Source organism: Ochotona princeps, chromosome 21 (assembly GCF_030435755.1).
Source record: "Ochotona princeps isolate mOchPri1 chromosome 21, mOchPri1.hap1, whole genome shotgun sequence".
Taxonomy (NCBI): domain Eukaryota; kingdom Metazoa; phylum Chordata; class Mammalia; order Lagomorpha; family Ochotonidae; genus Ochotona; species Ochotona princeps.
This window is the reverse complement of record NC_080852.1, coordinates 1,339,560-1,361,860: the sequence shown is the minus strand read 5'-3', so window position 1 is coordinate 1,361,860 and position 22,301 is coordinate 1,339,560. Positions and strand designations below refer to the sequence as shown.

At 43.8% G+C, this 22,301-nt stretch overlaps 1 protein-coding gene across 1 annotated transcript in view; it reads left to right on the top strand.

The window, feature by feature from the left end:
* The window catches only part of LOC131482840 (zinc finger protein 850-like), a gene marked incomplete at its 5' end in the record, with an annotated part of 447,409 nt that overhangs the window by 183,229 nt on the left and 241,879 nt on the right, over positions 1 to 22,301 (top strand). The gene's annotated exons all lie outside the window — the stretch shown is intronic.

The following is a 22,301-nucleotide window of genomic DNA, read 5'->3' as shown; positions in this document are numbered from 1 at the left end:
TAAATCCCGCAAGCCCAAGGTTGCGCCCCTCCCCAATCCCGTTCACCCACCACCCAATGAGGGTGATGGGTGGGTCCCGGACATGCCCAGTCACGGAGGCCTCCCCCCTCGGCGTACTCACCCCAGAAGGAAGCAGGCCTCGCACCCAGGCATGTCCGGGCCCAGCCCGCCATGAGCCATGGGCATATGGCGGACTGGGTTCGGGATCCGAGCTAGACGTCCTCTCCCGCAGCCCTCGGCTCGCCTCTAAGCAGCAAGTTTTTGAGGTGACTGAAAAACAGACCTAGTGGCTGGAGTCAGCACTCCTTTCAAGGTGGGAGCTAGCTGAGTTTTTATACAAAGTGTTATACAGCCATGGGAAGTAGGTGAGTTTGGCAGCTGCAGGAGGCTGCCTTGGGGACAGTGGGTGGACAATTGGTAGGCTATAATAACCACAGGAGCCTGCCATGGGGATAATGGGTGGGCTTGGGCAGCCACAGGGGCAGCCATAGAAAAGAAATAATGAGTGAATAAATTATACAATATTAGTTCCTCAAACTAAGGGTTGCTAGCAGGGCATATTAGCCCAGTGATCTGGCCCAGAAAGCAAGAAACTGGCAAAACATTTTGTACAGAAGCATAAAGAGTGGATTAACAAACGTACGTAGATCTGAACTAACGTGATTCCATTTTGTGACAGGATATCACATTCTCACCCTATTCTAGCAACTAGAGTCAAGCCTTTGGCACATTGTCATTTGCAGAAAAGCAGTTAGAATGAGACCTGAGGACCATAAATGTAGCATTATTAACTTTTTTATACGTTGAACCCTGCAATTAATATTAATACAGCGTATTTAGCAATCCTAAGAGCAAAAGCATAAAGCCTTAATCAATCTGGTGAGCAAGGTGACTAGAAGAAACTCTCAAACCAATTTTGTTCATCTTCTCTATGCTTTTCTCTTTCCTTGAGATGATTTCTGTCTAGAGATAGACTATTTTCAGTTATTCCAGACTGATTTGCATAGAATCAGCAGGTTTTTCTCAGAGTCATTCAAAGGCCTCCTTGTTTTAAGTACAAGTCCCCAACTGTGTTGGAGTGCCACCTGGGCCAAGGAGTTTAGGGAAGATTCTAAGCTAGCCATATTAATTTGTTTACCTAATGTTTGGAATTTTTGGCTCCAGTTTTCCATTCTTAATGGGGTTCAGTAACCATTACCTGATTTCTTCTTTCATGGGAACTCTTTTCATGGGGCTCTTTTTATAGAAATGCCTAACAAATTGCTGCTCTGCAGGGGACAAGGGTCAGTCTAACCCCACTGCTGACCATGGGATACACTCACTCTATAATTTTCACCCTGTCACATTCCCCATTGTTTTTTTTTTTTTTTCTGGGAAATCAAATCAAGTGCTCCCTGTTCTGATTATTAATATACTGAGAATGGGTCCTTAGTACCATGAGCTTTACTGCCTGGTCATAATCAGTTATAAATTTGTTAAACAGTTTATAACACACAGGCCTACAAGTAGTTCTGGAAACATTAGTATTAGAGGGCTAGCCAGGGCAGAGAGGAAAGTAGCAAGCCAGGGTAAACTCCACCTAAGGGTTCCACTCAAAGGCAGAGAAGTCTTAGTCCTTAAGTATAATTAACTAGTTGGTGCAGGGAGAGCCCATTCTTATTTGCCCCCATGAGCAGTTAGGCTTAGCAGCATTACAAGTATTAGGAATTCTTTCAGGAAAGCATTATCTTAAAAAAAAAGATTTATTTATTTTTATTGCAAGGTCAGATACACACAGAGGAGGAGAGACAGAGAGGAAGATCTTTCATCTGATGATTCATTCCCTAAGTGACTGCAAAGTCTGGTGCTGCACTGATCTGAAGCCAGGAGCAAGGAACCGCCTCCAGGTCTCCCACATGGGTGCAGCATCGCAAGGGCTCCAGCCACCCTTCACTGCCTTCCCAGGCCACAAGGAAGGAGCTTGATGGGAAGTGCAGCTGCCAGGAATAGAACAGGTGCCCATACGGGATCCCGGCACATTTAAAGCGAGGACGTTAGGTGCTAAGCCATCACACCAGGCCCAAGAAAGCCTTATCCTCACAAGTCTTCTGTGGCCTTTACAATCCATGTGTCCAGCATTGAGTCTACATGTGGTGGATTCAGTGACATTTTCCTGCAAATTTTGTTACTGTTGGTGTGTAAGTCAGAATTACTGGCAGGGATCAGTCCAGTGTGGCTCAAGGGTGGCAGGCTTTTATTTCTTAATACACACCAATTCCATAGGCTGGAGTTCACAGGAATTGGAGTGAGATACTGTCCTTATTGTTCCTGGATGTGCCGCCTTTACCAGGCTGTGAGTCTGCTGAAGGACAACCTATAGAATCTGTAATGACTTAAGGAGGGAATCATTATTTAACTCAGTCCCCTGCTTGGGTGGTTGCCTCCTAGACAATAGGGTGACATCTTTCACATAAGGGATACAATGGGCTCACAGGAGGGCAAAGGGAAGGAGGCTCATCCAGTTTTGCCAGACTCTAATTTTTAGTTAAAGTTTTCCTGAAGGGAACTCTAAAGCCTATATGCACTGTGTAACTTCCAATTAATATTTAAGATCTGTACTAGCAATTGTGTGATTTGAAGGATGAATATCAGGCCATTGTTGAACCCCATGGTTAGAGGAAGGCCAAAGTTGGAGACAGTTTCATAGACAAACATCTTGGCTACTACCTGAGCTGTTTCTGTATTGCTGGTGAATGACTCTACCGAGCCAGAGAAAGTGTCTCAGCTCAGGAGGTACTGGTACCATATTTTCCCAGGAGAATCTCAGTGAAATTAATCATCAGCTATGTTTCTCCTTTGGACTCGATCGTTGTCCTATGAGTTCATTTGACATCCATTTGATCACTCAAATACTGAGGGGTCTGTGGTAGTGTTCATTCCTATAGGACTAGGAGCATCTGAAGGAGGCCCCACTAGTTTTTATGCAATTTCCTTGGTTGTTTGGTAAGTCTCATATCATGATAAAGGGCCCCATGGACATGGGCACTGGCAACAGCTTATAGGTTTTTTTTTTTTTTTTTGCGCATCTCAGGGCCTGGGTCAGGGCAATTAATTCATCCTCTGGGCAACTGTTTCATGTTGTAGTGCTTGGGCCTGTATGATTCGATCATGTTAGATGACCACTACACCATACACCTGATCCTGTTGATGATGTAACTGATTCCACCTGTAAATAGGATTTTATCCAGGTCAGGACATGGAATGTCTATCAAGTTGGCCCTCAGGTTTGCCGGAGAATGTAGGCTGTATTGGCAATCATGTGTTGGTTCAGATAGCAGAGATTCTATGGGCATTCCAGCATCACAAGGAAAGAATGAACAATAGTTCCTTGCCCAAAATTCATTATTCGTGTTTTAGTTTAAGGATGGGTCTTTTGAGCTACCTCCACCATTTCAGATAGCAGCTTTTTCTTAAACTCTTTTGACTTTGCTAACTTATGTTAAACATTAGGAGCCAACTGGTACACAAAGGCTACATTTATACTGCACCTGTTCTCAGGCACCTCAGGATTTATCAGGGTGTACAAGTGGTATGCCTCTAGGAGACATAAGAAACATCTCAGGGGGTTATTGGGCCTCTGAGCATCTTGCTTACCTTAGAAAGTTTGGTTGGCTTTCTAGCTGCCATTTGAGCCTCTCTCAATAGAATCCGGCAATACTGGTTAAGAGCTCCATTACCTCGATTGGTGATTTATTTCCCAGTTGAGTAGACAGTGGAAAGGCAGCTTGGAGCCAGGCCATCTCAGTAGTAGGGCCACGATTCTGCTGCAGGATTAACTTCAGAGTGTTTCTTTGAAAATAATTCTTCTCAGAAGTAAAAAGGCTTTTTACAAAAGTTTTGCTCCTTTTCAATATGATATCAATAGTAACAATAGGACCATTACAATCATTTTTAGTCTTAATGACATAGCATACTTTCACATCTTGCTAATACCTTGCATACAATCCAAATAGCCAATACCTTCACAACAAACAAACATAAAACAAAAACCAAACACAGTTTTCTGACTCTTTTTGGTTTTTGTATTGTATTTTGAGATCTCCAGGGGTCAAGGGGCCTATCTGGAAATCCCAAAGTCAGAGAAAACAATCCTAACAAATATGCAAAGGAGCAAAAATAACATTTACGCATTTAATCAGGTTATAGATTACAGTTACAGTTTACCGATTACACATCAGGATTTTTCACTAATAAAGTGATCACTCAAGTACTTCAAAGTAAGAATTTATATCCAGAGGCAACCTTTACTCCTTTAAAGCTCAGGTTTTCCCAAATAGAGTTTGACAGTTTTATTTTATTAATTTTAATAACTTAATACATTTGCATTAATTGATTCAGGTATTATCATATAAAAGATTCATACATTAAATCTTTTGTGATTTTTTGCATTTTTTCCAAACCAGGGTTATGTAGCCATTCTCTTGCAGGGAAAATATTTCACAAGACATTCAAAATTTTCTTTTTCCAAACACTTTTCATTATTGAGGACACAACAATCATTTTAAATAAAAGAGAATTTAGATTTAACATCATATTTGGAACAGTAGTCTTTTACCTTTGCACAATTTATACCTGTTAACTATGCCAAGATGACTTAGGAAACATACATCAGTCAAGTACATTTACACTTTAACACGAACAATTTTGAAATTTTTCTGGAACAACTCTTAGTTGAAAAGAGTGGCACAAAACTAAGTTTCATTACTAGTCCATTTTTCATTTAATCTCAAGAAGCCTTGAGGCTAAGCTGTGTGATTGTAAGAGAAAAATTTGTATTTGGGGCCCAGCGTGATAGCGGAGTGGTTAAAGCCCTAGCCTTGAATGCATTGGGATCCCATATGGGCACAAATTCATGTCAGAGCTGCTTTATTTTCCATACAGCTTCCTGCATGTAGCCTAAGAAAGCAGTCAAGGCTGGCACAAAGCCTTGGGATCCTGCACCCACATAGGAGACCGTGAACAAGCTCCTGGCTCCTGAATTTGGATAAATTTTTGCCTTTGTGGATGCTTTGGGAGTGGACTAGTGGAAGAAAGATGTTTTTCTTGGTCTCTCTTCCTCTCTGTGTATCTCGCTATGCAATAAAAATTGGCTCCTGGCTTCACGTCAGCTCTGCTCCAAACATTGTGGTCACTTGGTAAGTGAGCCAGTGGGTGAAAGATCTTTTTGTCTCAGATATACAGAGAAGAAAAGAAACAGAGAAAAAGATCTTCCATTCACCAGTTCATTCCCCAGGTGGCCGCAGTGGCTGGAGCTGAACTGACCCAGAACCAGGAGCCTCTTCTGAAACTCCCCTGTGGATGCAGTCCATGATGATTTCCGGCCCTCCTCTTCTCCTTTTCCAAGCCACACACTGGGAGTTGGAAAGAAAGTGGAGCAACTAAGACATAAACTGGAACTCCTGTGGGATCTCAGCTCATTGGAGGTGAAGATTTGGTCCAAATAATTTGCATTGAGTTTATTTATTACAGAATTGGGTGGAGTGGGTGGGAGGAAGAACTCTCCAAAAACATTTGAGATTTTTAAAAATGCATTTAATTTAAAATCAAGAGTTACAAAGAGAGACATATAGAGGCAGAAAATCTTCCATTTCCCACTTACATTGTCACAGTGGCCAGAGCTAGGCTGGTCCTAAGCCAGGAGTCCACAGCTTCTTCCAGGTCTCCCCTGGGCCATGTTGCGCTGCTTTCCCAATACCTTAGCAGGGAACTGGATCATAGGTGGAGCATTCCACATAGAACACTGGTGCTGCAGATGGTGCCTTACACATTATGCCATGGTGCCAGCCACTGTCTATTCTTACTGAAATGATATATTAGAGGATGGATAATATATAAAGAGTTTGAGGGGCAGAAAATATTAACGGCATGGTGTCAGCTTTTTCCAGGGTTCCTTTGGTTGCATAACTTCAATTCAATGAGAGCATAATGGTAGAGTGTGTGTGTGAGTGTGTGTGTGTGTGTGTGTGTGTGTGTGTGAAGGGAGAAAGAGAGGAGACATACAGAGAGACATTCAGAGAGAAAGAGAACACACAGAGGTAACCAAATCAACTGATTCAAAATCTTGGGGTGTTCAGAAAAATATTCAGCCCATTAACATTATCAACAATGAGAGAGTGGTTGCAAAAATTCTTAAGCCAGTTTAAAAAAAAAAAGAAGATAAATGAAAAGTTAATATTCTGGAGAATCTTCATGGTAAATAAATATTATTAATATGATTGACACAGTAAAGAACCTAAGTCAAAGACACGAGCTTGGCCCCAGCACAAAAGCCTAGTGGCTACATCCTAGCCTGAAAGATCTGAGATCCAATATGTGTGCCAGTTAGTGTGCCAGCAGCCCCACTTCCCTTCAAGCTCCGTGTTTTCCATGTGGCCTAGGAAAGCAATAGAGGATAGCTCAAAGCCTTGAAACTCTGCACCCTGGGAGACCTGGAAAAAGTTACTGGCTCCTGGATCCTAGCTTCAGATCAGTTCAGCTTTGGGTGCTACTGCCACTTAGGGAGTGAACCAGCGGATGGAAGATCTTTCTGTTTGTCTCTAATTCTCTTTGTAGATTTGACTTTTCAATAATAGAAATTAAGAATAAAACACCTGTAATGTCACTGGGATTCTTCCACAACACACATACACATACACACGCACTCTTTTTCTCTATGTAAACATAATCTATCTATAATATATAGTATTATAAATATGAATATTTGAGTAGAAATATAAATATGAATATAAAAGACATTGCATGGGTTATTTATAATGTCTATTATATATAATTTGTATATTATTTAATATATAATATAGCACTTTACATTCTGTATATGTAATACACATATATTGATTATATATATATATATATATATATATATATATATATATATATATTTTTTATTACATTGCATTATGTGTCATGGTTCTATAGGCCCTGAGATTCTCCCCCCCACCACCATAATGTATTCCTCAACCTGTTGCACCACCACGGATCAAATTCAGCTGGGATTCCCAACTGCGCGCATCCACCAGGCAAGAAGACCCACATCCCATTGTCCAAAAATGTCCATCAGTTTCTTGGGGAGACCATCTCTGGTCCAAAGGCAGAGCCGGCAAAGTGCTTTTGATAGTTCTACAGAACTGCATTGTTGCCAGTCTCACCATTTTAGGCACGATGCGGTCGTTGGAGAATCCACCGATTGAACCTTGGAACCTGGACCAGAAGCCACTGGGCTGCCCCACAGGACTCTGTGTGGTCCTGGGTGGTGGCCCAGCCAGGCTGGATCCGAGAACGAGGACTCAGCATGCCAGGACCACCACCGTAAGGCAGTGAGGGGGTCCCTGGCTATTTTCCAGGCCCAGGAGCTACCACCTCCTCCCTGGTTTCTTTTAGGATCCCTGCAATCGAGCTTTCGGTCGCTGGAAGATAAGCATCAAATGACAGAGGACAGAACAAGTCAATCAACCAATGATTATATATATTTAAATATATGTATTTATTTATTTACTAGAAAGTTTGACAGATAAGAAAACACATTGATCCAAAGCACTTGAATGGAATGAGAGAACAGTTGCTTGCATTTCTTCCCTGCTGTAGATGTGCACATCACAAAGATCCAGACTGGACAGCACCAAGTGGCCCATCAAGCTCTGTGTTGGCCCTTCTTGCACTGGCACAGCACTGCCCACCATTACTGGAGACTTTAAGGGAAGTGCTTTTTTCTTTCTTTTTTTTTTTTTACAGATTTATTTATTTTTATTGGAAAGGCAATATACAGAGAGGAGAGACATAGAGGAAGAAGATTTTCCATCCAAAAGTTCACTCCACAAGTGATTGCAATGGCCGGTGCTGTGCCAATCTGTAGCCAGGAGCCGGGAACTCTTCTGGGTCTTCCTTGTGGGGACAGGGTTCCAAGGACTTGGACCATCCTCAACTGATTTCTGAAGCCACAAGCAGGGAGCTGGATGGGAAGCGGAGCTGCCAAGATTAGAACTGGTGTCCATATGTGATCCTGGTGCATTCAAGGTGAGGACTTTAGCTGCTAGGCCACCATGCCGGGCCTGAAGCTTGCATCTTAGTGAAGAATTCAGACAACAAACAATCCATCATATAAACATGCAATCTGTCAAACTTTCCTGAAAGTAACCAGCACTTCTGAGAGCAATTTGGAAAAATACAGACAAGCTGAAGGAAGGTGTACAAGACAGCATTTTCAAGTCCAGGTCTCCATTTCCCCACCCCCAAAATAAACTTATTCTCTAAATGAACAAGGACATATGTACAAAATGTTTAATGTAGCAATGATCACTTTGATACGATATACTAGAAATAGCAGCTATGTTGTCCCACTTTAGGGTCAACACTCATGTTACACTCAAATCAGTTAAAATAAATGGAATGTGCAACTTTTTAATATGGGCAAATCTCAAAAAAATATAATTATTAAGAAGGCAAAGGGCCTGGCTTGGTAACCTAGCAACTGGAGTTCTCACCTGGCACCCATTGGAATTCCCTATAGTCACCTGTTCCAATTCCTTTGGTCATGCTTCCCATTGAGGTCCCTGCTTGTGGCCTGGGAAATGGACTGAGGATGGACCAGTTTTGGGACCCTGCACCCATGTGGGAGGCCCACAAGAGGCTCTAGGCTCCTGGCTTCAGATTGGCTCAGCTCCAGCCTTTTCGGCTGTTTCAGGAGTGAATCAATTAATGGAAAATCTTCCTCTTTGTCCTCCTCACTATATTTCTGACTGTCCAATTAAAATAAATCTTTAAAAATGAGAAGGCATGGCCAGTTACACCACCATCTGTGATATTGTTCTCCCATATACGTGCTGGTTCAGGTAACAGCTGCCAAACTTTCAATCCTGCTCCTTAGTAAACAGCGTGGGAAGCCTGGACAGAGTTTCAAGCCCCTGGCTTTGATTTGGCCTAGCACCAGCCATGACAGCCAGTTGGGAAGGGAACAAACAAATGGGGGATCTCTCTGTCTCTAACTCTGATTTTCTGTGGGAAGCCATATATACAGGCAAGGGGCCATGAAGCCACAGACAAAGACCTAAGCAGCTCCCATGACCAGGAACATATATTAGAGTTAAACATACAACTAACTTTTTGCCCTGAACATAGCTACTCCCTAAAGATTATCCCCAGGGAATAGTTAACCCCCCCACACCAGGAGACTTGATTACCATAGCAACCCTCCCTGGAACTCTGCACCCCTTGGTCTTATTACCTTTTCACCCTGCCAACATCCTGCTTTATCAGGTCTAACACCCTCCCCCTGTGGCTCCTGGAATCCTGACTGCACTAGCATTTGGCTACACCTAATTGCCTGCCCACCCTATCCTCCCCTCTCCCAACATCCCGCCCAATTGGGTATATCAGCCGGCTTGAGAAAATAAAAAATGCCACTTTATCAGACTCCTGTCTTGTGATCATTTCCTCCATGTCTCTTGTCCATATCCCTCAATCTTGCAGAGTCTTTGTTGCGTGTTGATGTCCTGTGGGACGGGACAACTGGTGCCCAATGTGGGACAAAGCTCATGAAGATTGGGGGACATCAGTGGTCACTAGAAGGACAACCCTGACTATGCTTGAGGTGTCCCTGGCTTCCACCAAACGCGAAACTGGCTAGGGAGGACATTCTGACGACCTTACCCTATTGTCTATGTCTCCAGTTCATGACCACCACCTAAACAGTGAGCAATGGGGCAAGCATTAAGTAAGGATGATGCCTTCCTTCAAGGGATTAAAGAATCCCTCAAAATGCATGGAACTCAGGTTAAGAAAAAGCAATTATGTAAGTTTTTTGCCTTTGTAGTAGATCTTTGCCCATGGTTCCCTCAAGAGGGTACCATTGATGAAAATCAGTGGAGGTGCATAGGCAATGCACTTCATGTTTTTTACGAAGCATGGGGGCCACAAAGAATACCTGTTACTGCCTTTAGCTATTGGAATCTTATTAATGATGTCCTTAGGATACATCAACAATGGTTGGATCTCACTGATTTGGTAAAAGAGGGTGAAAAAACCCTTGCTTGCCTTTCCTGGCCAAACTCAGAAAAAGGTTCTAAACCCTCAACCCCTCTCCCTAATTCCCACTACGACTCTTCAGTTCCCCTCCTTCAGTTAGCTTCATCAAACCAACCCTCCAGACCTCCCAGCCGTAAAAGCGAAACCCCATGCCCCAAAGTCAAAGTTAAGATCCCCTGCTCCGAACCCCCGAAAGAGCCCTCTGCTCCTGTGAGACTCTACTCTCTACTTTCCCCTAATAATGAACCTTTAAACTCATCCAATGCGGTCACCCTTGAGGAGGAAGCCACCTGCTATCACGCGGAAGATTGGCCCCTGTTGCGTGATAGTGCTCCCTTACTTGCTTGCCACAAGCCTCTTAATGAAGTTAGCCGCTGGTTTTAGCCCCACCACCATATCAGCCTGAGATAGGAGACCTTGTTTTTCAGGGCAACGTGTCAGCCCACTGCTCCCAAACCTTGCAGAACCTCGACCACTTAAAAACCTTAATCTCTATAAAGGAACAATAAATCCAACTTATTAGTAAACTCAAGGAACTTCACTTAAAACTCTCTACCTTAGTATCCCCTCATACCAGACCCACTAAATGGAATAAAAATCCCCCTCTTCTCACCTTCCACTAGCCCTTTGTAGCAGCAATCAAATCCCCTGCATGCCGCTTGAAATCTCCCAAGACGGGGAGAACTCCGAAGATGAGGAAAGGGATGCTCCCGAGCCCTCTGAAGCTAGAGCCCCCAAGAACAATCCCCCTCATCCCCCCATGCGCTATACGCCTCTTGACGTTAAAGTTATAGAAAAACTTAAGTCAGCCATCACTAATTATGGTGCCACAGCCCCCTTTACCCTAACCCTTCCTGAAAATACCACTGAAGCATGGCTAACTCCAATTTCCTAGAGCTACCCTAGATGGAGGTGACTTTGTCCTTTGGAAACCAGAATTTACAGAGATGGCTAAAGACATGGCCCAAAAATATATCTTAAACCCTGAGTCCCATTTGTGGACAGCCAGCACAATTCTAGGGGATCCTCCTTTTGATACCCTTGAAGAGCTAGCCGCCTTCCCTACTGGACTGCTTGCACAGATCCGTCAAGGAGATTTAGGAGCCTGGAAAAAGCTCCCTCCAAAAGGCATTCCTACCGGATCGCTTACAAAAATTATACCAGGGCCAGATGAACCATATAGTACCATTATCAACAGGCTCTCTGAAACTGCCGAGCATTTGTTTGGAGCCTCCATTCATTAAACAGCTCGCATTCAAAAACTCCAACCCAATCTGTCAGAATATTCTCAAACACCATTGCAAAGATCCCCTCTCCACTTACGTAGGCCTCTGTGCTGAAGTTGAGATGAGCCATGCCATCGGTCTTGCTATTGGGGCAGCCCTACAGAAGGCAGGCAAAAGACAGCAACAAAAGACCTGCTTTAACTGCAAATAACCAGGTCACTTCTCCAGGGAGTGCCCCCATCCCCATGCTAACCCCCAGGGTGCCCAATTGCCCGTTCTTCTCCCACCCACAACCTCGTGCCCTGCTCCTGTCACCCTTTGTCCTTGGTGCTTAAGAGGACACCATTGAAAGAATGAATGTCATTCCAAAACAGATGCTCAGGGATGCCCACTACCCCCTAAAGGACAAAGAAACTTCCCATCGGGGTCGCCTTGGACCCCTTCCCTGACGGCTTCCGGGGTTAATGGGCCGGCACTCCACCCACAGACTTCAAACACTCACCCCCATCCGCCACACACTTATATGTCTCAGACCTCTGGTGGGGAACCAAAACAAGCCCAGGACTGGACCTCGGCCCCTCCTCCGACACAATACTGACACCTGAGGACGGGGTCTATACCATGCCTACTGGTGTTTTCGGCCCCCTGCCACCAGACACCTTTGGACTGATTTTGGGCTAAGCCTTGGCTGTACAAAAAGGATTATTATTTTTTCCTGGAGTCGTGGACCCCAATTCTCAGGGAGAAATACATATCCTCCTACAGGTGTCCCAAGCAGTCCACACTCTCCTCCTAGGCCAGCGAATAGCCCAACTTATTATTCTACCCCTTACCCAACTAAATGATGATTACAAACAACTCCATAGACTCCCTTCAGAAATAGGGTCCACAGATTTTTTTTGGGTCTGAGAAATTACTAACTCCTGTCCCACCCTCACACTAAAACTTGACGGGAAGACCTTTACAGGTCTTCTTGACTCCAGGACAGATGCATCCATCATCTCCACCCACCACTGGCCAAAAACCTGGCCCTTCCCGACTCCCTTACACCTATCCAAGGTATAGGACAAACATCAAACCCCAGAATTCAAAAATTTTAACAAGACAATGAGGGTAGCCAGGGACAAGTCCAACCCTTTGTCGTTTCAGGATTGCCCCTTAATTTTGGGGGGCGGGGCATCCTATCTCAGATGAATGTAATTATATGCTCCCCAAATGCTTTTTCAAGGATTCCTTCCCAGCCAGGGTTTAGGAAAAAAATTTCCAAGGATGGCCCCTGCCCATCCAACCATCCTCAAAAAACAATCACACAGGCCTTGGCCATACATCCCATTTTCCATAATGGCAACTGCTTCTCCTGTACTCCAGACACCCACACCACAATCACATGCAGATAAAATTACTTGGACTACTACAAACCCTGTCTGGGTTGATCAGTGGCCACTTACTAAAGAAAAGCTTGCTGCAGTCACTCAGGGACAATCAACAGTGGGATCAGTAGTCCAATCACATATTTGCAACCCTGTAGCTCCTTGTACAACAGTTGTATTTACTTGGGTGGGACCTTGGTTCTGTTTGCATACTGAAAAATTTGCACTGATATCAATTAGGAAGTCAGTCTTTTGCCCCCAATAGATAAGGTTACCAGAGCCTTGGAGGGGGGCTTTAGAGCCTAGGCCCCATCACTCAGTGTTGATATGGAGAACCTCTGTCCTTTTGGGCTTTTGAAGACATTCACTTCTCCAATGTTCCTTTTGTCTACAGTAGGCACACAGGTTTCACTTTAAAAATGGCTGAGGCTAGAGGGAAAACAATGGCCAACCATGGAGGGTTGATGTAAGGGGGAAGGCAGAGAGAGAGAGGGCCAAAAAGTGCCAGAAGAAGGAGCAAGTATAGTTAAAAATAGTATAAGCAGGTGTGCGAACCTCCCAGGACACTGAGGAATCAACAAGATCCACGGAATCTGGAGAATCAACCAAAATTAACAACAACAAAAAAACCAAGGCAGCGCTCCGCAGCTCGGGCAGCTCAGCTCAAAAAGGGTGAGTTAAGAACCCAGCAGGGGAAAGGCCAGCGGGAATTTTAACCGGAGGATATACGGGCAACTTTAGGAAATCGTTGCACAAAGCCCCTCCAGTGGCGGCTAGAAACTGCAGGAGCACTGAAACCTCTAGAAGTGGTGGCGATTTTCATGACCTTCGTGGGGCCCAGGTAAAGACGGGGATGGCTACACAACACACACTCCCTCATAACGAAATGCCATGGTACTGGTAGGGCATTAGGACCCTGAAGCCCAGTAGCCAGCAGCTGTGGCAGCGAGAGTGAACTTCCCAGGATAACAGCTAATCTAAATTCAGGGCCAACCCAGGCCGGGCGAAAGAGGCGGTGGAGCGAGGTCTGCCAGATCCTGTGCATCAGACAAAAAAACAAAGCAAACCAAACCAAACCAAGCCAAAAAAAAAAAAAAAAAAAAAAAAAAAAAACAAGAGATGAGACCCGGGCGCCTAGGTTGAAACCTGAGGCGCTGAAACTTGAAACCCAGAAGGGAAACAACAAAACAAAAACTCCTGGTCCAGAACAAAAATAAAAACCTAGGCCAACAAGACCTCAGGCCACCCACTAGGTGGCAACAGAGGTCAAGGGTGAGAATCCAGCAACACCTTGGGCCACAAATATGAAATGAAATAAGAGAATTAGCGAAGTAGAAACAGCCAGTGCCAGCCCCAAAAAAGCCACCATAAAGCCTGGTTAATCGCAGAGATTACAGATGAAGAAATTGAAGACGTATCTGATAAGGAGTTCAGAAAAATAATTATAAAACTCTTCAGAGACAATGAAAAACGATGAAATGAGCTCAAAGATTTCAAAAACCACATAATTACAGAGACAAAATTACTCAAAAACAAGATCCTAGACTTGAAGCACAAAGTTGAGAGCTTAGCCAACAGAATTACAGCAGCAGAAGACAGGATATCCGACTTGGAAGATTCCCAGAATGAAAGCAGGCAGATTATTAACCAACTAGAGTCACAACTACACAAGGCGACCAAGACGATCCAGGAGATAAACGACAACATCAAGAAGTCAAATATCAGAATCATGGGGCTCCCAGAAGGAGTGGAAAGAGAGACAGGCATACAACCAGTACTTGAGGAAATTATACAGGAGAACTTCCAAAATACCTGGAACATGAACCCAATCCAAATTCAGGAAGGCCAGAGGACTCCCCACAGAGTTGACCCAAAACAATCCTCCCCAAGACACGTGGTAATCAAGCTACCCTCCAATGAATACAAAGAAAGAATCCTAAGGTTAGGATTAGAACCAAAGAGAAGCTTACATTTAGGGGCAGGACCATCAGAATCACTGCCGACTTCTCAGAACAGACGCTCCAGGCAAGAAGGGAGTGGAACAAAATCTTTCAAGTACTGAAAGAGAACAACTGTCAACCAAGAATACTCTACCCAGCAAAGATTTCATTTGTATACGAGAACGAAACTAGATACTTCCACAGCAAAGAGAAATTAGAAGAATATGCCAACACAAAACCAACTCTACAAAATCTCCTCAGAAATGTGCTACTCCCAGAGAAAAAAGAAGCAAGAAATAAGCAAGGATGGCAATCTGGGAGATCCCAATAAAGTCCATCCACGGAAACGACAATCAATTACCAACAACCTCAAAAACACAGGCATATGTCACGGCAAAATTATAATTTCTCAATATTAACTCTCAACACAAATGGCTTAAATTCATTACTCAAAAGGCACCGATTAGCAGACTGGGTTAAAAATCAGGACCCAACTATATGCTGCTTGCATGAAACACATCTAACCAGAAGAAACTCCAGGAAACTAAAAGTGAAAGGGTGGAAACAAATATTCCATGCCAATGGACGAGAAAAAAAGGCTGGCGTGGCAGTCTTATTCTCAGATGATACGGACTTCAAAGTAACGAACGTCAAAAAGGACAAGGAAGGGCACTACATCTTCTTGAAAGGGAGGATCCAACAAGAATCAATCGCCATTCTTAACATTTATGCTCCTAGCCCGGATGCACCCAGCTATGTGAAACAACTACTTTTGGACTTAAAGGGAGACATAGATGAACATACGATAATTCTGGGAGATCTGAACACCCCACTAACACCAATAGATAGATTAACGCAGCAAAAGCTCAACAGAGAAGGCACAGAACTCACACAAACAATAGAACAACTGGACCTAGTAGACATCTATAGAATATTTCATCCTAAAGCCACAGACTACACCTTCTTCTCAGCAGTGCATGGCACCTTCTCCAGGAAAAACCTATCAGCTCTTAAGCGTTGGTGATTCAATTGCCTGTATTGAAGAGCAGCAAAGAAAATATTGGACATTTAAATACAGGAAAAGAGAAAAAGGTTTTCTCTTCCTCAGTAAGGGAAAAAAATGTTGTGCTTTTAGACACAGGACGAGAAGGTATTAAAAGTAAAGGGGTGGTGGGGTTACAATGTTTGACAAAGAGAATAGCTTCAGGATGCACCAGTCCATTTTCTTCAGATTATACATAAGGAATCAGATCTGAGCAGGTGAAATCACTTTCCCCGAATCACACAGGCAGAGCAAAGCTGAGATGTTAACTCAGGTTTCTGGATGTGCTGTTCAGTGATCCTTCCACTGTCCTGACTGCTTTCTAGCCCATTTGCCTCCTTCAAATTAAAGAAAGATGCTTGTTTTTCTGAGATCTAAGGAGAGAATAAGAAGGAAAAGGTGGAGGTACAGATATGGTTTGTGGAGGTGAGGAAGATATATGGAGGAGTCAGAGATTCATCTACTCAGCATTTTCTGTGTGGACAAAATTTTGTATAGCTCAAGTTGCCAAGCAACATGATGCTAAGCACAGATCAATGTGATATTAAACAGCATGGTATTTTTGGAGTCACTTCATTTTTCTCCGTCTGATCAGTGACTGTCAACTTGGCAAATTCTCTTTCTGTACACTCTCATAGGCAATTATTTCACTTCTTACTTTATTATTGTTTTTCTACTACAGTATACTATAGGCTATGTGAGGACAGGTCACATTATCTTAAGATTTTTCTTGGCCAGGAAAGCATGATAGCATAGTGGTTAAAGCCCTCACCTCACCGGGATCCCATATGGGCACTGGTTCTAATGCTGGCAATCCTGCTTCCCATCCAGCACCCTGTTTGTCACCTGGGAAAGTAGTAGGGGATGGCCCAAATCTTTGTGGCCCTTCACCAAAGTTTGAGACCAGGAAGAAGCTCCTGGCTTCTGACTCCTGATTTCACATCGGCTCATATCCAGACATATCAGCCACTCGGGGAGTGAATGAGTAGACTGAAGATCTTCCTCTCTGTCTCTCCTCTGTACATCTGGCTTCCTAATAATAATAAATAAATCAGTTTTAAAAGATTTTCTTGGCCTAGAATTGTGGTGCAGTAGGTTAACCTGATGCCTGTAACATTCACATCCCAAATGAGCCCTGTATGCTTTACTTCCAGCCTGGATTCCTGCTAATATACTAAAGAAAATAGTGGAAGCATGGCAGAGAGTGCCCCATGGAGTGGCTGAATGGCAGGGGAATTCTGGAGCAGCTCTTAGTAGTGCTAAGATCCAGCTCATAGCAGTGCAGTGGACAAAGTACAGTAAAATGCAAAGCATCAGCATGGAGAAGGTAGGTGCGAGGGAAGGGGATAGTTTGGGTCATAGACATGAGTACTACAAGTACACATCAGGATGGAGGATGATGATGTAGGAGGGAGAACAGATGTGGTGTTGAAGTCACTGAGGAAGGAGCAGTGGGGATTGAAGCGTGATTTGGCAAAAGAGGTAGAATTCACAAAGGGAACAGGTGAGACTGGCATTTGGACTTGAGTAGCACCCCCAACCCACCAACTGTGGATGGTTGGTTATTGATTAGGACATCTGAATTGTGGGACAACACCGTGGTGTGGTAGGCCCATGTTCTGCCTGTGGCACCAGCATCTGATATGCATGCTGGTTCCAGTCCTAGCTGCTCCACTTCCAGTCCAGCTCCCTGCTTATGGCCTGGGAGGGCAGCAGAGGTTGGCTCAGGTTCTTGTGTACCCGCACCCATAGGGGAGAACTGGAAGAAGCTCCTGTCTTTGGATTGGCTCAGCTCAGGCTGTTGTGGTCACTAGGGAGTGAACCAGCACAAAAGAAAATCTCGATTTCTTTCTTTGTGTCTTTCAAATAAAAATAAAGTAATTCTTAAAAAAAAAATAAAAACTGAATTCTTTCACCTCTATTCCACCTACCCACAGTTTAGAAGCAGATGGTGAAATACAGAAAATGAAAAAAAATGCTCAGGTGACCTTTGGCATCAGGAAGAAGTAAGGCTCCTGTTTGAGAACACACTAGAGTCTTTGGAAGCACACCCATTTAGTTAAATGGAAGGAAAAAAGGAAAGACAACTCAAGGACAGTTACGATTGCACAGGAGCTCTCTGAGGTGGGAGAAAAGAGCTAGCAGGGTTTAGGTAGAAGCACAGTGGCTTACCTTGCATTGCTCTTGTCTTTGTGATTCCATGTCCTGAGGAACTCTGAGTCACAGAAGGCCTTGTGTGTGTGCACATTGTGTTGCTGGAATCAGTTTAGGCACAAGTTGGGTGCTACGAGGGTCATGGCAGATGTACTTTTCTGTGACAGAGGTGGGACATGGGGACATGATGGTGTGAAGAGTTCAGAGCCTGGTGATGGAGAAGAGGCATTTCTTTCTCAATCTATAAAGTCAAAGCTTGGGTGGCTTAATAAAAACTCAGGTCACAGTACCACAAGCTCGCAAGGTGCTTTGATGGTGGAACCGAGAATGACACAGCCATTCCTACAATGATTCTGCAGTTTCTTTATTTAAAAAAATATTATTTTTATTAATAAGGCAGATTTACAGAGGGAAGGAGAGACAGAGAAAGATCTTCCATCCACTGGTTTAGTTCTCAGATGGCAGCAATGGCTGGAGCTGAGCTGAACTGAGTCCAGGAGCCAGAAGTTACATTCAGGTCTCCCATGTGAGTGTCAGACCCAAGACCTTGGGCCACCCTCTGCTTTTTTCCTAGAGTGTAAGCAAAAATCTGGATGGGCAATAAAGCAACCAGCACAAGCGTGCACACACATATGGGGTATTGGTACTTGCAGGTGGAGGATTAGCCAATTGAATCATCACACTGGCCCCTCTGCAGTTTCTTATGATGGTAAACATATGCCCTGTGCACCAATAGTCCAACACTTAGGATGTTATCCTGCAGAAATGAAAACACATGCCCACACAAAAACCTGCACATAAATATAGGAGCTTTATTTATAATTGCCAAGTGCTGGAAACAACACTACCAGTGGATGAATGGATGGGCCCAGGGTTTTCCATTCCTACAGTGGAACACTATGCAATAAGAAAATGGAGCAAGAAGTTGGAGGGGGATCTTAAGGGTATTGTGCTGTGTAGCAAAAATTCAGTATCTAGTTTGCCTACAACGTCATTCGATTTATTTGAAATTGTAGACAAAGCAAAACCAGGGACCAGAAAGAGATGAGTGAATGATACAGGAGTTAGGGTTTCACTGCAACACAGGGACTATTTTGTGAGTGATAAAATACATGAATGCATACATGTGTTAAAAATTATAGGAGGGCCTGGCACAATAGCATAATCATTAAAATCCTTGCCTTGCATGCGCTGGGATCCCATATGGACACCGGTTCTATTCTCAGTAGCTCCGCTTCCCAGCCAGCTCCCTGCTTGTGGCCTGGGAAAGCAGTGGAGGACAGCCCAAAGCCTTGGGACCCTGCACCCGCATGGGAGTCCTGTAAGAGCTCCTGGGTCCTGGCTTTGGATTGGCTCAGCTCCAGCCATTGCGGCCGCTTGGGGAGTGAACCATTGGATGGAAGATCTTCCTCTCTGTCTCTCCCCCTCTCTCTATATCTGCCCTTTCAATTAAAATAAATTTAAAAATTAAAAAAATTAAAAATCATTGGCGCAAACGTCGAATAGATTATTTCATTGTATATCATTAATGAAAAAAATTAAATATCAGTAAAGAAAATATGTAAAAACTGAACAAAAAGTACAGCATTGTGAGATTTTCTTTTTCAGAGGAAGCTGATGAATATTGGCAACAATTACATTGCAGATGGCAACCCCAAACTGACCTTGGGGCTCATCTGGACCATTATGTTACACTTCTAACTTAGGGGATCTGTGCTTGCATTTCTATTTGCTGTGTTTGGACATGAGCTAGAAAGTTGCAGTGCCTTCCACAGACACCAATGAACATTCCTTCTGTGTTAGAAAGTGAGCAAAAGTGAGTTGGAGCTGAGAAGGGGCTGTAAGATAAGCCTGGATCAGCCTAGCACTGTAGCATAGTGGTAAATGTGCTCGCCTTGCATGCGCCAGGATCCCATATCGGAGCCGGTTCTTTTCCCAGATGCTCCACTCCACTTCCAGCTCCCTGCTTGGGACCTGCAAGGCCTTTGAGGATGGCCCAAAGCCTTGGGACCTTGTACCCACCTGGGAGACCTGGAAGAATCTCCTAGCTCCTGGGATCAGATAATTGCAGACCCTTGGGGAGTGAACCAGCAGACAGATCTTTCTCTCTGCCTCTCCTTCTCTCTGTAAATCTGACTTTCCAATAAAAATGAATACATCTTTAAAAAATAGCTTGACTTAAAACTTAAATAAAGATAGGCGTGGAGATTAGCTGTGGTCTCCTACATTCATTACTCGTGATTCTTTCCATGAGGAGATGGGAGGGTTTTTCACTTGCTTATGGCTTTGCCATGTTGTTGGCTGCCTGGTTGTTAGAGGTCTGTTAGCAGTTTGTGTGTCTTACAGAAACTTGGATCTTGATAGGTTGCATTATGAATGAAAAAGCAGATGAAATGGCGATGTCCATCTTTAATGATCTCACCAGCCTGGCTAATTGCAACGCTCTAACAGCGTAGCTAGCAGGGTTGTGTTTGTGCTGGTAAGCACAGTGTTGTAGCAATGGCCTCTGAAAGAGTGTTCACTTGGTCATTCAGCCTTCCTGTTGAATTGTTTCTCCTCCCCTTCCCAAAATGGCCAATTATTTTCAAGTCTGAATTCCTGTTGGAATGAAATTGCCCTGCTCTTACAGATACATTCTTTTAAATAAAGTTTAGGGTAACACAGCTATTCATCAGACAGCTCTTGCTACACCATTGTCCTGATGGGTAGAGGAAGTGCTCCTTCAGCAGATGGGAAACTGTGGTTAGTGAAGAACTCAAGGCACTGACTCCATGGGTGAGGTCAGAGTTAGCACCACCTGCTGACCAAAGGAGAACAGCAGATGTGCTGGATTCCTTAACATGCTCAGAAAATCAGAGCACAGGTATTCCTGTCTTTCTATCTTCCTCCTTCTTTTCACCATCCCCAAATCCCCTCTCCAATCCACTGATTTCCCATCCATTATTACAATAGGATAGTCTTTCACAGTCATAAGTCCATCATTGTGATATCTAAGTGTAGCTTGACATTGTAGGTAAGGATAATGGCAAAGTATTTCTGCAGAAGCACGGGGTGATCTTAGCAAGCTTTAGGTATAGGGATAACAAGAAACATGAACTTAGTGAGCATGCTCTAGAGAGTGGGAGTACAAATTGGTTGCTTTTCTAAGACCAGAATAATCTCTTGAAATCCTTTGGACAGGGAAGGATTTAAGGAAAGTTTTCACCAGGAACTTGCCCTGACTTGAAAGCCCAGTGTTAGAAACACATGCCCACTGTGTCCCTTTTTATCCAGACAACAACGAAACTCCTTTAAAAAGGGAAGCATAAGAACTAGCACAGTGACTTATCAGGCTAATCCTCCATTTGTGGTGTCAGCCCTGACATTCCATATGGGCACTAGTCTGAATCCCAGCTGCTCCACCTCTGGTCCAGCTCCCTGCTAATGGCCTAGGAAATCAGTGGAAGATGACCTGAGGCCTTAGGCCCCTGTGCCCAAGTGGGACTCGTGGAAGAAGCTCCTGGCTCCCAGCTTTGGACTGGCTCACTGTGGGTCATTGTAGTCATTTGGAGATGGAACTAGAGGATGGAAGGTCTCTCAAGTAAAATAATTAAAATGCTTGATTAATGAAAGCTTTGCTAAGACAGAGATGGGAGTAATGGAACATTTTTAACTCTGAACAGCTTTGTCAGGAAAGCGGTTTTTCTCCCTCTAAAATTTTGATATGGAGTCCAGCATGTCACCCTAGTGGCTAAAATCCTTGCCTTATATGGGCCAGGATCCCATATGGGTGCCAATCTATACCCCAGCTGTTTCATTTACCTTCCAGTTCCCTGCTTATGCCCTGGGAAATCAATCAAGCTCAGCCCAAAACCTTGGGACACAGCACCTGCATGGGAGACCCAGAAGAATCTCTTGGATTTCGCTTCAGATCAGCTCAATTCCAGCCTTTGTTGTCACGTGGGGAGTGAACCAGCAGATGAAAGATCTTTTTGTCTTTCCCTTCTTCTCTCTGTACATCTGTCTTTCCAATAAATATATAAATCTCAAAAAATATTCTGAATAATAAATCTATTTTAGCAAACCATAATGGAAACACGCTTTAAAGGCCAGTACTTTCTTAAAATGTATCAATTATTTGAGGAGTTTTTATGTTATCCCCAATTATCTTGTCTAAATACAACAGTAGAATTGGTTCGAGCCAGGATCCACACAAGTTCTACATAGTATACTAATCATCTGTCCTCTCTGTGACCCAGAAATGCTATAGGACATCATGCCTCTTATGTTATGCAGTTTATGAAGATGCTGATGGCATCTCAGGATGTCTTTTGATAGTGTCCTGCATCTCTTTATTGTTATGCCCACATATGGTTGGTGTAGAGCGAGGCCCAAGACTAAATTGTTTGCAGCTTGTGTTTTATTGTTGCTTGTCTTGTTGGCAAGCACAGGGTGCCGATTCACAGCAGCCTGATTCATTCATTCTAGTCAGCTGCTTAGCAGCTGCTGATCATCATTGTTTGTTCCATCATCT